General features: G+C 40.1%; 1 long non-coding RNA gene across 1 annotated transcript in view; it reads left to right on the top strand.

The window, feature by feature from the left end:
- Positions 1 to 14,246, top strand: part of LOC135422125 (uncharacterized) — a 77,341-nt gene that overhangs the window by 24,101 nt on the left and 38,994 nt on the right. The window contains exons 6-7 of the long non-coding RNA XR_010434320.1: positions 804 to 1,142; positions 6,898 to 14,177. This is a non-coding gene — a long non-coding RNA (uncharacterized LOC135422125). The remainder of the gene's footprint in view (positions 1 to 803; positions 1,143 to 6,897; positions 14,178 to 14,246) is intronic.

Genomic DNA, 14,246 nt, shown 5'->3' with positions numbered 1-14,246 from the left:
GATGATATGTAAAGCTTTGAACATTTCATTCTTTGTACAGTCAGTATTCTGTTCAGCCACCATGCCAAGCAGCTTTCATTGTAGCCTGCACTCCTGTACATTTTTGTATATCTGAGGGGGGCCTTCAGGTTCCAGATAAAAGATTTGTGTTGTGTAAGGTGTTATACTGCCACTGGATAAAACGTTCTTTCTTCACGGATCTGCAATCCAAACAGACAAACCAGGAAAGGAGGAAGGAGGTAGGTCGTGTCTGAGATATCTGCTCAACAGGTGAGAGCAGAGAAAGAAATCAAAATTCATGACTGATTATAACATTCCACACAGTACCAATACTGTCTGCACCCTTGGTGCAAGCCCTTCTTGGTTTTGAAGGAACATCTCCATCCTCTCATCAAAATCTATCACTCTTTTTTCTGTAAGCAAGTAATCATGATATAAGTATACAAGTATGATTTGACCATACTAAGATATGCTCGTGCATATTCGTTAATCAGGTTTATTTTCAAAGCCATGGACAAATTAGACTTAAGCTTCAAAATGGAGCTGGTGTAACATGTTACTACAATGGACATCCCAGAGAGAGAGAGAGGTTTTTCAGTTGGCTCTTAAACCATGTATCCTAGTCCCAAGTAGCCATGCCACAGCTGGTTTCAGAATGAGTGACCAAATAGTGTGTGCACTCTAAAACAGAGATGCCTTGGGTTTCCCTTGGCCCTGGAGAGAGCAGGCCCCCTGGTGTCTCTCAGAGGAGAGGCAGTGGAAGAGTGTTGGCCTCGGTCTTCCGATTTCCTTTTCCAAGCAAGAAAGAGAATAAAGAGAAATTATCAACAACATTCAGCTTTGTCTCCACTGCTGTTATTGAAGAAATATCTGGTACATCATAATGCTAAAAAGCAGTCTGGAAATACATGGAGAGCAAGGAGGCACTGCAGTCAACCAAAGTGACTGATAAAAGGCTGAGTGAGAGCTTTCCCAGAGGCTTCCCATGTCACCTGAGTCAATACTCAGTTTTCATCAGACCACAGACAGACCTGGTGTGTGTCAGCTGCAAAGGGAAAATCTGTGAGGATGTGGCTGGAGGTACCTGGAGAAGAAGAGAGCACCCAAACCACTTCTCCTTGTGTGTATATATGTATCTGGAGGTGAGTCAGCCTACTGGCACGAGGAGAAGGGAGTTGGAAGCAGAAGTTACTTGCCTTAATAGCACTGTCAAAAACTTTTAGTTTTCTTTCTTCAAAAGCATTTGAGAACCAGAGAGGACAGCTTAAGAGGAAAGTTGCTCTAATGGAGAGAGATGTGGAGGCAGGCCACTGCACTTTAACTGTATCATTATATCACTGTGGATTATCCCCCATCTGACACACACTCTGAGCTCTTTAAAAATCCAAGCACAAGATGTTTAGTTTAAAATTATTTAACAATATTTTTTCTGTGTTAAGATCCAGTTTTTCCCCAGTGTTGATAAGTCTGGCCTGTGCTGCTGGTGCTGGAATGCATGGAGTAGCTGTATTGTTTTAAGGAAACCTGTTTGATGCATGAGCCAAATACTGAAAATTTGAGACTGTAGTTTGCCCTAGAAATCTTTTTTTTTGCAGTCCCTTTTGTTGCAGACCTGTTTAAAACTAGTTCTTTAATACTTATGGAAGCAAAACTCACATTTTGAACAGGTTAAGGGAATGATTTCAGCCATAGGTTTACTGTTGCAATAGAGACTGAAAGCATCCTCATGTTAATTGATTATTTAGGAGGAAAATTCACCTGCACACAAAAGGAATTAAAACTGTAGTTTTCTTAAAAAAACTGTCTGAAACAGTGCCAAGTTTTGTCTCTAGAAATATTATTTATCCTGTATTACATGTAGCAGTTTCCAGGGCTGATCAACCTGGAGCTGCATCAACAAAGGGTAATGCTTATCTCTAGTGAAATTCATCCATTAAGAAATGTATCTCTTAACACCTCAGCAAACAGGTTTTAATAGCACTAAACTGTGCAAAGGCTGTCCCCAGAGCATTAAATTTCACCTTAAACGCATCGTAATCATAAGTATATTTTGAATAACAAAGTAATTGTGCATGAAAACTGTTAATTACTTATGCAAATGGTTTGCTGCACTCTGGATCTGAGAGTTGTCTGGGCTGCTTTTGGTTTTGTTTTTTTTTAAAAAGTATCCTTGTAGTAATTTGTCCTTATTGCCTCTTTTAAAATTCCTTTAACAAAATATCCCAAAATTCTAGTAGTTTTTCATTGTGTATAACGTCCACTTATCAGCTTATTCTAAAGCTTTGTTTCCTGTTGAGGTACTTTTACAGCAGTGTTTGATTTGCTTGAATTAAGTTGCACACAGTTCTTAATCGTCTTTGACAGCTAATAGTTTAACTCACTCTGCATTCAGTCCTGTCAGCACATGTGTGGATTGTACACCCATGCACCAGCTGTGCAGTTTTCATCAGCAGTGTTAGAAATAGGTGTTACCTGCTAAACAAATAACACTGGTGTGGAAGAGACACTAGTGAAAGGCAGAAAGGGGATTGAGAATGTGTTGGTACAAGCAGCACTGCTGTCAAATTTGTCTTAATTGTACATGCAAGATATTCATTGGATGAAAGTTTTAGTCCTAATTAAAAGTGGTATTTCTCTGAACTGTCCAATTTGAAGATGAAAGAGAATTCATTCAGATGTGCACAGAAGGGCTTTGCACATCTCAGTAGTGAATTTTTTTTAATGATGAGAAACTTTGGGCCAGTGTTCAGAGCCCAGCCCTGATCTCAGAGTACCTCTGCTGCAGAGACTGACACCATCACAGGCCTTGTGCAGAGAGCACGTTTAAAATGTTTTTCCTGAGAAGTCAGTGGACTCCAGTTTCTCACTTCCAGGAGCCCCCTGGTGCTCAGAGGGGTGAAGAGCCCGTGTGTCCCTAAGTCACAACAGGAATTTTGCAAGTTAAAACCACTTTCCTTATGGAAGTCCCAACAATGTTACTTTGCACAGGACGACTCTAAGGAAAATATGCTATTAGGAACATTAATAGTAGATGATGACAGGTGTTGTTTTGTGAAAGATTTCTCAAGTACGTTGCCTTTCCTGCTGCTCTGAACTGCCTGTTCTAAGTCACAGTTGCTGCAGCTGAATCCTCAAATCTGCAGACATAAAATCAGAGCTTCAAAAATTTGTTTGCCATCAAATACATGAAGGAAAGTAATTTAGCAGTCTTCAATGGTCACCAAAAGACAAGTAGCAACCTATTTTTTTCCTCTAAGACTTCTAAGTCTTCTAAGTCTTTCTGTTATTGCAATATTTGTCTGCTTTTTGAGATTGGATTGATTTTGGAGTCACTTAAATGTGACGTTATCCATCAGAAACCAGAGAGAAAGGATAATATTATATATAAACTCTCCCTGATGTTGCTCTTGGGGAACTCCACGGGTATAATTATGCCACAGAAATAGATTGTACAGTAATAGAGAAAACTGAAATAGGGCTAAACAAGGATGAGTGACGTGTGTTGTCCCCTGCAAAGAAGAGTTTCCAGGCTGTGTGTCTTTATCTTGTGTGGCATTAGGAGGGATTGGTTGTCTGGGTAAAGAAAAAAAAAGTAAAAAGACACTAAGGAAAACTTAAAATATCATTGTATTTGCAGGACATTATCACCAGTGTGTGAGTTTGTATATGTAAAAAAGATTCTTCCTCTATTAGTGTTTTTAGATTTCTCATTAGATAAGGAAGAAAACAGTGCCCAGCGTTTAATCCACCTGAGAACTCACTGGAGTAGTTACTCTCTTCTTTTGGGTATTGACTCCGTTGGCCTCATTCTGCTACACTGTCGATCACCCAGTAGTGCTTTTGTTGGTCTGTCACTCTGCAGAGATCAAAAGCAGTGAGAATCAAGCCTTTTGCAAGCACACGAAAGCTTTACCACCTGGAAAAGCACGTCAGCTTTTTTGATTTATTTGTTCAGAATTTTTCACTTACTGCCTTCTGGGTCAAATGACAAGTATTTGGAGGCAGAGTGTAGCTTCAAAGTCCCATTTTTTTAAGGAACCAAATTATATAGCACATCTTAGTAGAAAAAAATATTCCTGATCAAGACACTACTGCATCCTGTTTCTCAAAGGATGAACCTACTGAATCTCTAAGCTGTTTTTCTTCAGTAGCCTGATTCATCTAGTGAAAATGGGGGAAAGGCAAGTACAGTTATCAAGGCCCAAAGGCAGAGGATAAAAGTAGAAAAATTGGCTTGTCTCTTCATGACCCTCTCTTTGGGAAACAGTTTTTGCTTATTCGAAGGAAAAAAAATTATTTTCTTTATTAACTTCTGAACAAGTGTGTAACTCAACACACAAATCTATACTCAGTGACATGTTTTCTTCCTAGCTTTGCTCTAATATTTTTGACAATCCCCATTAAGCCTAATATATCATAACATTTTCTTCTAGAAATCAATTTGCAGAGACAGCTGGCCTCGGCTACTACTTTAGGAAAACATAGATATTTTAAATTTCTTAATGTATTGCCTTAGAAATATCATAATAGATGGGGAAATAGAGAGGTGGAAATTTTCCTTAGATGAGCATATGCCAGACCTGTTTGCTTTTGAAGAGCTGTGATTGTCAGAGGTCCAAAGTGGGCCAAGTCAAATTAGCACCAATTAGCACTTCAGCAGCATCATTTGTGCTCTAAGTGCTGAATTCACCACAACTTGCTACTGCCTCATCGTGGCAGCCTGTGAATAAATCCTTAAGTACCTAGCAGATGCTCTGATGTTTAGAGGCTATAAACCTTGCCATTAACTAGATAGCATGGTAGTCTACATTTCTGAGAACCTGATATGTTCAAAACGAAAAAAAAATATACTTCTTCCTGTTACTAAGGTGAGAGACATGCACTAATACTGAGACAGTGTTTTCATATGCTACAGGGTTAATTACCTTATTTTTGTAAAGCATTGTTCCAAGTTTCTCTAAATTCTATCCAGTACTGCATTATTAATCTAATTTGCAAATTAAAATCTGGAAGATTTATTTATAAGAAAGGGCTTTTTTGCACAGGCATCTGCCTGCACGCTTGCCTAATTCCCCTGTCCCATTTAGAAATCCGAGAGTGAAGGTGGCTGCCTCTGAAACAAATAATGCAGAGGGTCTCTTAACAAAGCAAAGGGCTGCACTTGCTCTTCTCTTGCAAAATTCAGCGGCGCTGCTCCCTGGCTGTGTGAACAGCTGTGGCTACAGCCCCGAGCAGGAGGGAAAAGAGTGGGTACAGTGGCAGAGAGATGGGGCAGGAGGGAGAAGGCAGCATTTGGTGGAGCAGTTGGGTAGAGATGAATTTAAGGCAAGGGACGGTTGGCAAGAGGTTTTTGAAAATGGTCAAAACATGGAACAGAGCTAGAAGTGTGTCCCATGATGCTGACAAGCCAACCGAGAGATTGGCTGGAAAGAGTTGCATGAGGATTCTTAAATACATTTGATTTGAGCAATGTTTCTAATGCTGATGAGACTGGACATGCTTCATAGGACTACTTGAAGCTTGTTTTTATACTTTAATCAAACTAAACCTTCTGACAGCAAGCAAACAAAGGAAGTCTCTCTGCTTCCTCCCTGAAAATGTCCCTCTGAGAGAAACTTTGTTTTTCTCTGACTTAGAAGCCCAGTAATGCTCAAATGTATTAAAAAAAAAAAAAAACAACAAAAAACCCAAAACAACAACCAACAAAACCTCCAAACCTTGTTTAATGCATCATCATGAAGAACTGCCTGCATTTTTTTTTTTAACTGAGTGCCTTATCTAAGGGGATGAAACCTTTTAGTAGTAAAGGAAAAGAATTGCCTTGGAATGGATGATTTCATTGGTCATCCATCTACTGCACTTTAAAATGGTAAATGATCTTTCTGATGTCTCTTCCCACCAAATATCAGTCCTCATTTTCAGGGTTTCTCTCAGGCAATTGTATACATTAGGGGATGCTGCTTTAAAGTAATAAAATATGCTATGAATGTGATGACCCAAAATTAATGTTTAATGCCACAGAAGAAACATATGTTGAATGCTTCTCCCAGGGCTAAGTGGGGTATTTAATCACCAAAGTTTTGGTGTTTGGCCTTTTAAAATACTTGATTGCATACATTCAGGAGTCATGGCCTCCAGAGCATTACACAGAAGTTTGGAAAGGTTGGGTTTGATCACAAAACACTGCTTATATTGATTTCTTCTGGTATTCACTAAAACTTACAAAAAAATTTAAACAGCACATTTCTATTTGTATAATCTCTATTATGATAAGTACAGGAAAATGTGTTTTTCTTTCCTCTGGCTTTTAATTGTGAAAATGATATTATGAGAGATTATGATTCAAGAATATATTTTCACTTGTCTTAACTATTAAGAGTTGTGACATCTGCCTTAGAGTTTGAATTAAAAAAGGCATTGTTGTCCGGTTTATTATTATTATCATTGCTCCTACATTCTTATGCAAGTCATAAAACCATTTTAGCATAAATTCCTTCCATAAATGCTATTTTTAAGTGCTATTAGAGTTGAACACCAGTCATTAAATCCTTCTGAGCAGTAACAACTGGGAGAGTTTAATGGAGCCCCCATCAAAGATGAACATGGAAGAAGATGGAGAGCAGCTTCTGTGCATGCTGCCTGTAGCCTGGAGGGGAACAGAGCAAGGAGAACCTCTATAATTTACTGTGCTTCTCTGTTGTAAGGAAAAAAGAATTAAAACACGTAACCTAAACCAAAGCCCAGTAAAGCCTGTGGGAGGCTTTCTGTTAACTTCAATGTGCACTAGATCTGGTTGATAGATTTCTAAAATATAAAGCATTTCACATGGTGTGTTGAAGAGATTTTTCCATGCAATGGACACACATAATGAGATCTTTCATTCTCTCTTTTTCCCAGATTTGGCCTTGAAGAAAACCCCAGAACTGGATGTTGCTGAACTTTGGGCAGAGTTAGATTCTGACCTGAATATTGAGGACAGAGTCCTTGTCTATTTTTGTTTGTTTCCACATGTAAGATCTTTATCCTTTGCTCTTCTGGTCTTTGTTATCTGCAGGGTAAAGGATTCTGAACCAGATACAGATTTGCTCATGGAAATCTGGGCTATGGGGGCAATACCTCTTCTCTGTACCTCATCAACAGACCTTGCTGCTTTCCTCCTGCAGCAAGTCTTGTAGTCACAAGGGTTACCTTTACAGATAAATGCTGGTAAGTGTCTATTTTTCTCAGCAAGAATACACAAGGTAGAATACCTCATAGAAAGTCAAGATTCGCTTTTCAGTTAGATAAGTGCCTACCAGCACACCATTGTATCCTCCTAGTTGATTTGGTCATCTGTTATTTAGTTTCTAGAGTGCTTCTTTATACAAACCACCTACATATCCCAAGTATCAGAATTTATTTTTTTGTATTAAAGAGCTGGTTTTCTTTTCTCTATGATTCTTGACAATGTTATTCATGGGAGCAATGAGGAATTGTTTTTTCTGTACAAAACAACTTGTTCTTCAGAGAGAAAAGCGTATTGCCCTCTTTGTATCTGGAAAAGAGAAAATCGTCCCTTATTTCTCGTCTGGCACTTGGACATTGGCTCCAAAAGTGTTCCAGTTACTTTTTGGACTGGGCATCTATTTTACAGTATTTAGAGTGCTGCAGATTCCAAAGGCCATCTCCTGCTTCTCTATTATATGTACTGCCACAGCTTTTCCCAGAAAGACGATTATCCTTTGCTGGCTTTTAAAATCACTGAGAAGGCTTGAGAAAGAGGAGATGAGACATCAGCTGAGCAACAGTTCTCCACCCTTTCTGTTCCTTTTCATCAGAAGATTGGGACGGAGGTGCTATGTGCTACTTGGGAAGGCTACATACTTACTTAGTGAACAAGGGAGTGGACTCTCCTATGTGGGCAGCCTGGGACAGGGAGAGAAGTCATCCTTACCCCTGTCTCAGCAGTATTTGACTGAAGCATTCATTTTGTTGTCCCCAGCCAAGTTCTCAGTTCAGTACCTACAGTCTGAAAGACTGCTGCTGTCCCTAGGGAGTCCAGACAGGAGAGTCAGAGCAAGCCCTGGGACCTGCAGCAGGCTGCCAAGTATCTCCAGTTCTACTGTTGGCTCCTTTGCTTTGCTGATAGATATTCTTCATTTTGCTAAGTTTAGGACCTCACTGCAGAAAAGAGATGGGGCAAGCAGGGGAAGGTGACTTCGCCATTATTTTGGATTAACTTTATTATTTTCCAGAAATAAATCTAAGAGGTCCAAGAACAGATATCGGGTAAGAAGTGCCTGTGTCACCAAAGGGACATTGCTGTGCATTTATGTAAGGTTTGTCTGAAGGTTTCCCTTTGCAGTTGGAGGAATGAGCCATTGAAGCTGCTGTTTCCAGTTCCTGGTTGCCTGTAACAGTTTCAGGTTTCTGTGGTTTGTCCCGGGATCGTGTGGACACCTCACTGGCACACAGGGCAGAGGCAGAGCACCTGCTCCTGCTCAGCTTAATTCCATTAAGTGTTCTCACAGCTGACAAACTCTAAGCAGTACAATGAAGACCATGACTGTTTGCATTGCAGAGCCCTTTTTGATGTTCAATAGTTCAATATCCCAAATTATTTTAGTGAGTAGGTGTGATGAGAGCTTTATAGAACTGCAAACAGTCCATGAACCTAATACCCTGGGACAGCTCATTTGCCTAACACAGAGCATATGAAATACTCAACTGCTATAACACAGCACAAATATTTACTGAAATCAGTTTTTAGTGTTTACCTTGGAGTGGGAGAGCACATTTTGAGCAATTATTCTCTGTTGTGCCCAGCTATGCAACACAGAATATATTCAGAACAATCCTGTAGTCAAGCCATGGGTATACATATAGATGCTTTAGACAATGAACTAGTTAAAATGTATCCTGTTTTGTTGAGCTGAGCACAGGAGAAATAAAAGGTGTAACTAGGCCCAGGATTCTGTGTCGGAAATGATGTTTAAACACAATGATGACTTTTATATATTCAGCCATAATTAGCAAGATACAGCTCAGAAGGCCCTTGAAGAGTTTACTGTGGCATTTCCAGTGTCTTGTCTAAACAGCAAAGCTGATGTCTTTGGCAAATTCTTGTCAGCAGCTGGTAGCCCTGAATATTTTTGTTGTACAGAAAAGTAGCAAGCTGCTTCTCATGGCACTCAAAGCTGGGGGCTCCTGGGCAGTGCTGTCAAGGTCTTTCACAGGAAAAGTGTTTGTGCTTTTCTGCCCTGCTCAAGGCTGTTGGTGCCACTGCAGCTTTGGCAACACGCTGCTGCTGCCACCAGAGCAAATCCATTCTGTGCTCAGAAACAAAGGACTACAGGATGAGATTCCTGTTAGTGTGTGGCACTGGTAAAGCGGTCACATTCTGCTTTTTACCTATTCCTTTAAGCAGTTTTTCAGTTCCTTTGTTTCTCTGAGAGAGATGAGCTGAGGAGGATGCGGGTGAGAATAGTCCATGGAAAGAAATTTTCAAGGAGGTCACTGCTGTTTCACTGGATGAGGAGGAGCTTAAGGACAGCTGTTCAGGCTTGCTAAGAATGCAGATCTGTAGTAAAAGGTAGAGATTCTCAAACATTCATCAAACACTTTATACCAAGGTATGATGTTTTTCAAATACATTATTTGCCAACTGGTTTATTTTTCTCTTTTCTCCCCCACTTCAATAGATTTTAAAAAACCCCACCACCTCTGTTTATGTGGAGGGTTTTCTTGAGCATCTTGGGAAGGTGACAAAAAGAGTGTAACAGTACTCATGTGTCTGTGTTCTGGTACCCTTCTATGTGCTTTGGCCTGTTATGAACAACTATGCAATGTTTAGGACAGCAGAAACTGGCTCTGTGTTGTGTGTGTGGGCTCAGCTGCCTGTGTGGTGTGTTACCAGAACAGGGCCTTGTGGGTTTGAAAGCTTGCCAAGTGCACTTAGAAAATTCCTGAGCTTCAGCCCCTTTGCTGTCCAAGTTCTTGCTCTTTCATTAAGGGTTAAACACCTGAAATACTTCATTTCACCATGGGTATGATTCACACTTCAGAGGAGATGAGAGTGACCGATGTTTTTTGTGACTGTGCTGTTGAGTTCTGTTCTGCCTTTCCACCTCAACAAGGATTTCAATGTGGCATCTGAGTAGGTCGAACACCACAGAGGTGTTCAACCTTCACTTGGTGGCACTCTTTTTATCACATAAAGCTGTCTGTGGGTGCCTGGAGTCATTTGCTCTGAGAGACCCTTTCATGGATTGAGGAGGCCATGCAAACAACGTCAATGAGATTTAAAAGAATCAACAATTCACTTTACTTCTCTGAGTCTCATAACAAATGTCACCCCAACCGTGATCCTGTGTTGGGATATGCTCCTTACATATATTCATTTGCCAGAAGTCTATTTGTAAACAATTCCTATCAAATCAATGTGACAATCCAGGTATGTTTTAGTTGTTCCTTCCCCTGTGGCTGTTCATCATTACAAGGCTGAGAAGGCACCACGCAGGGGCCAGCACAGCTGCAGAATGAAACCAAGAAACTCAGTGTGTTCAAGATGGATGGAAAGCACCATTCATGAAAACTCTTATGATTAAAATTAGAACTGATAGCAACAAGGTTTTTGTTTAAAGAAAGAAAGGAAATAGAAAACAAGGAAAAAAGCAGAGAGAGTATAAAGCCTCCTGCAGAGTGGGCAGAAGAGGAAGATGGTTATAGTGTTTCCAAAATTTAATAACCAGGGACAGCGGAAGGAGGTGAGGGATGTGGAAAATCCTGCTCCACTGACGGGACCTGCCACATGCCAGCAGCAGCCTGCAGGGGACTTAGTGCTCCACAAAGGTATTTGCAAATTCCCTACAACAGTTTTTTTTGCTCCTGAAGCATGTACTTTAAGAATACAACTTTTTCTATATCCAATTGCCACATAACAGTACCAAGTTTTTATGTTGTAGATGTAAATCATAATTCGAAGTCAGGTGACTCTTAATGTATGGACTAATTAGAGAGAGGATGGATCTGCAGTATAACAAAATTCTAATGGGGTCAGGACTGAAATACTACAAAAAAAAAAGCTATTTTTTTCCCCTCTTTGTCTTGGAGCCATTATCTATTGTAATTCCTCTCTATTGAAGTATGAATCATGTGAATCCTACCTTTAATTTGTTTCTTTATCAGTGCTTTGTTGATTTCATAGGCTATACAAAGCACAGCAGGGGAGAGCTGTGAGACTATGTATCAAGCATTATAGTGCATTAGAGTAATCACTTTTCTCTCTAACACATCAGATGTTGTCATCAAGTTTTATGAGTATAGGTGTTATTTTTCTCAGAATCTCCTGAAACTATTCATCTTAATTAGCAGCAGTATAAGCTTCTTCATAAAGTTGGAATACATCTTATCGTGAAGAAATTTTGTGGTAAATGCACCTGCTTAGTATTTCTAAACAAAGTGATAAAAAAATAAATTCCATAGTTCAGAAAGCTTTCTTTTTGAAATTAATTTGAAACTGTTGGTGTAAGATTAGAAGTTGCAGTATTTTCCTCTCAAGAGATCAGATGGTAAACTCTGCTTTGTGGTTTTCAGTCTGACTGCTCTGTGTTCGTGAGCCCCATCCTTGCTCCTGGCAGACCCCAGTAACTGCTGACACGATGCCGCTTTGCCGGGTATGCAGGTTGCTGTTGTTGCCTTTGTTCTCCTTGCTGTGATGTGACATGTTTTTTATCATCCTATGTGAATATGTAGATATTTCTTCTTTTTCCACTTTGGTCCAAAAAAAAAAAAGCCTTTTAATCGGGGTCAGCAAATGCACCACAATTCCAAAAGACAAACGATTGCAAAGATATAATCCAGCTGTTGATGTCCAATGCTATGAAAAGGTTTCTTAAATGTATGCTCAGTTGTTGCTCAACAAATTTTCAATGCAAAAGAAAATAAGGGCCAAATAGCCCCTGTTCCCTGAGCAGGGCATGGTGGTCAGCTGGAGTACCAGTTCACAAGCAGCTCCCAGTAAGCTGGCACTGGTGTTGAGAATGTTGTTCCACACAGTGTTATTTCTAGTCCCAGTCTTTTGCTCCTGTTCTTTTTTTCTAAAGGGATTGATGAATAGAAGACCCTGAATGAAGTGGTTTGGCATTTGTTTTCTGACGTGGCAAACAACAAAAAAAAGCACGGCCATAGCTGTGTTCAAGGCCTCCTTATTCATCAGCATCCTTAAAGTAGCTGTGCCCTGTCATTATGAAACGCTGTGGACATTTTTTTCGTCGGTTGCAAAGTGGAATTTGACAAGGAAAATGCTCAAAGGGTGATAAGCAGTAAGAGACATCTCGTACATTTGAATAGAGCACTTATAGATTATTTTTATTATCACCTTTTTTGCTGTGGGGTGGTTTACTCTTTAAAACTCTCAGCACTATTCCAAGTTATCCTTGCAAGATTTGCCTTTGGGTGAGCATATCCCCTTCACCTCTAAATTCTTTACAGCCTCATGCTGGGTACTGTGAGGCTTCTTGTGTTTAAGAATAAAGGTGTCTTACGGTGCTGATTGTCTGAGACCAGGAGCTGGTTCAGCACTGTGAGGGCCTTGAATATCATCTGCCCTGCTCTGGCTGGGGCCAGGCAGGAGTCAGCAAACCTGCTGACCTTGCCCTCTCATTCATGCATTGTGTCATGCTGGGGGTAGCTCACATGCAGCGTGGCTCTGAGTGTGCAAGGCAGCTTCATGTTGCTGTCTGAACACCCTGTGCTTTCATTTTCTGTTTAAGTGGGAATCCAGCTGAACTAGCATGTTTTTTATATAGATATTGCAACCTTACTCTATGAAAAGATTATTTGAACTCTCAGAGAGCAATGGACATTGAATTATTTCCCCCCCAATGATGTTTTGTTTTCTAGTGTTGGGTTGAGTATGTGAATTTGGGTGTCAAAACATGTATCTCGAGTTCTGAAAAGGTGAGAAAGTGTGTCTGTATATATGCAGTCAGCATCACAGCTTTGTGCAGATTGTCAGTACTCTATATAATGCCTGGCAAGACAGGTTATAGCAAGTTCTGGCATTTATGGAGAAGCAGTTTGTCCGTTCATGTCACTCAGTGCAACAGCTGCATCTGAAATTTGTTGCCCTTTGTTTATAGGCTGGTCCTGGTATTTGGAACTCTTAGAGTGTTTCACTGCTCAGATGTCCAGAATTTAAAACAAAATCAATTATAACTGCCATAGGCAAGGGGGTTTATGGTCATAATGTTCCAATGACAGTGTCAGGGGAAAGCATCAGGAACTTCCAGCAAATATTTATTTGCAGACATTTCTACACAGTCATCTTAAAATAGCAGTAATTGGTACAGAAAAAGCAGATACAGCATGGTCTCTGTCCCTGCAGAAGAGTAACTATATAGATAGGTAATATAATGTTAGAAATAGAAAAATAAGATGTGATACAAAAATGCAAGTCATTTTTTAGATGGAAGATAGTTGGGTTTGCTGCACTGGCTTCTAATGGCAATCTCTTTGCAGGATACTTCAAAAGTGATGGATTGAGGCACACACATAATGACCTGTTCCAGTCAGAAACAGAGACAGCCTCAAAGGGTGTTGCCAATGAGATCTATAGAATGGGACATGTGAGTGTATACAAGAGCAGTGTTGGTACCATTTTGCATGTATATCTTCCTGACAAAAAACTTAAAGAAAAAAAAGTCAAGACTGCACATTTTGGAGGATTAATCATCTGAGATTTTTCTTTAATTTATCACCAACAGGAGTAATGTTCACTTTCTGTTTTACAGGGACACCCACATAGACTTTAAAAAGCATAAATAAAATTATGTCCACACAGGCTGTGGGTCTGTGCAGCAGCTGTTCACATGACACTATATTTTATCTGCATACATTTAATCATTTTTTTCCTAAGCAACTGTCTCAATCTGTCAAAATATTTGTAAATGGATTCTGTTTCCAGTGAAATTTGCTTTCACTAGCACAACAGAGAGACAGGGAAGACTTATGCCCAGTGGGAAGAAAAAAAAGCAAAATTGTTTTCCATTGCAGGTTGAACAGCTCAGTCCTAAGGCGTTTGCCTTGATGGCTGTGTGAAACCAGTACTCTCACTTAGCAGCTTCCTCATTTCTGGGCCGAGATGTTTCATTCCATCAGACGGATTTCTCCACAGCTGAACAAGCACAAACAACATGGTAGGTGACAGAGGACAGCTCTGTATTTCAGTAGAGGAGGGACTCACCTGAAAAGAAGGGGTATTGGGG

Source organism: Pseudopipra pipra, chromosome 14 (genome assembly GCF_036250125.1).
Source record: "Pseudopipra pipra isolate bDixPip1 chromosome 14, bDixPip1.hap1, whole genome shotgun sequence".
Classification (NCBI taxonomy): Eukaryota; Metazoa; Chordata; class Aves; order Passeriformes; family Pipridae; genus Pseudopipra; species Pseudopipra pipra.
Note: the sequence above shows the minus strand (reverse complement) of the source record. Positions and strands in the feature narration are given on the sequence as shown.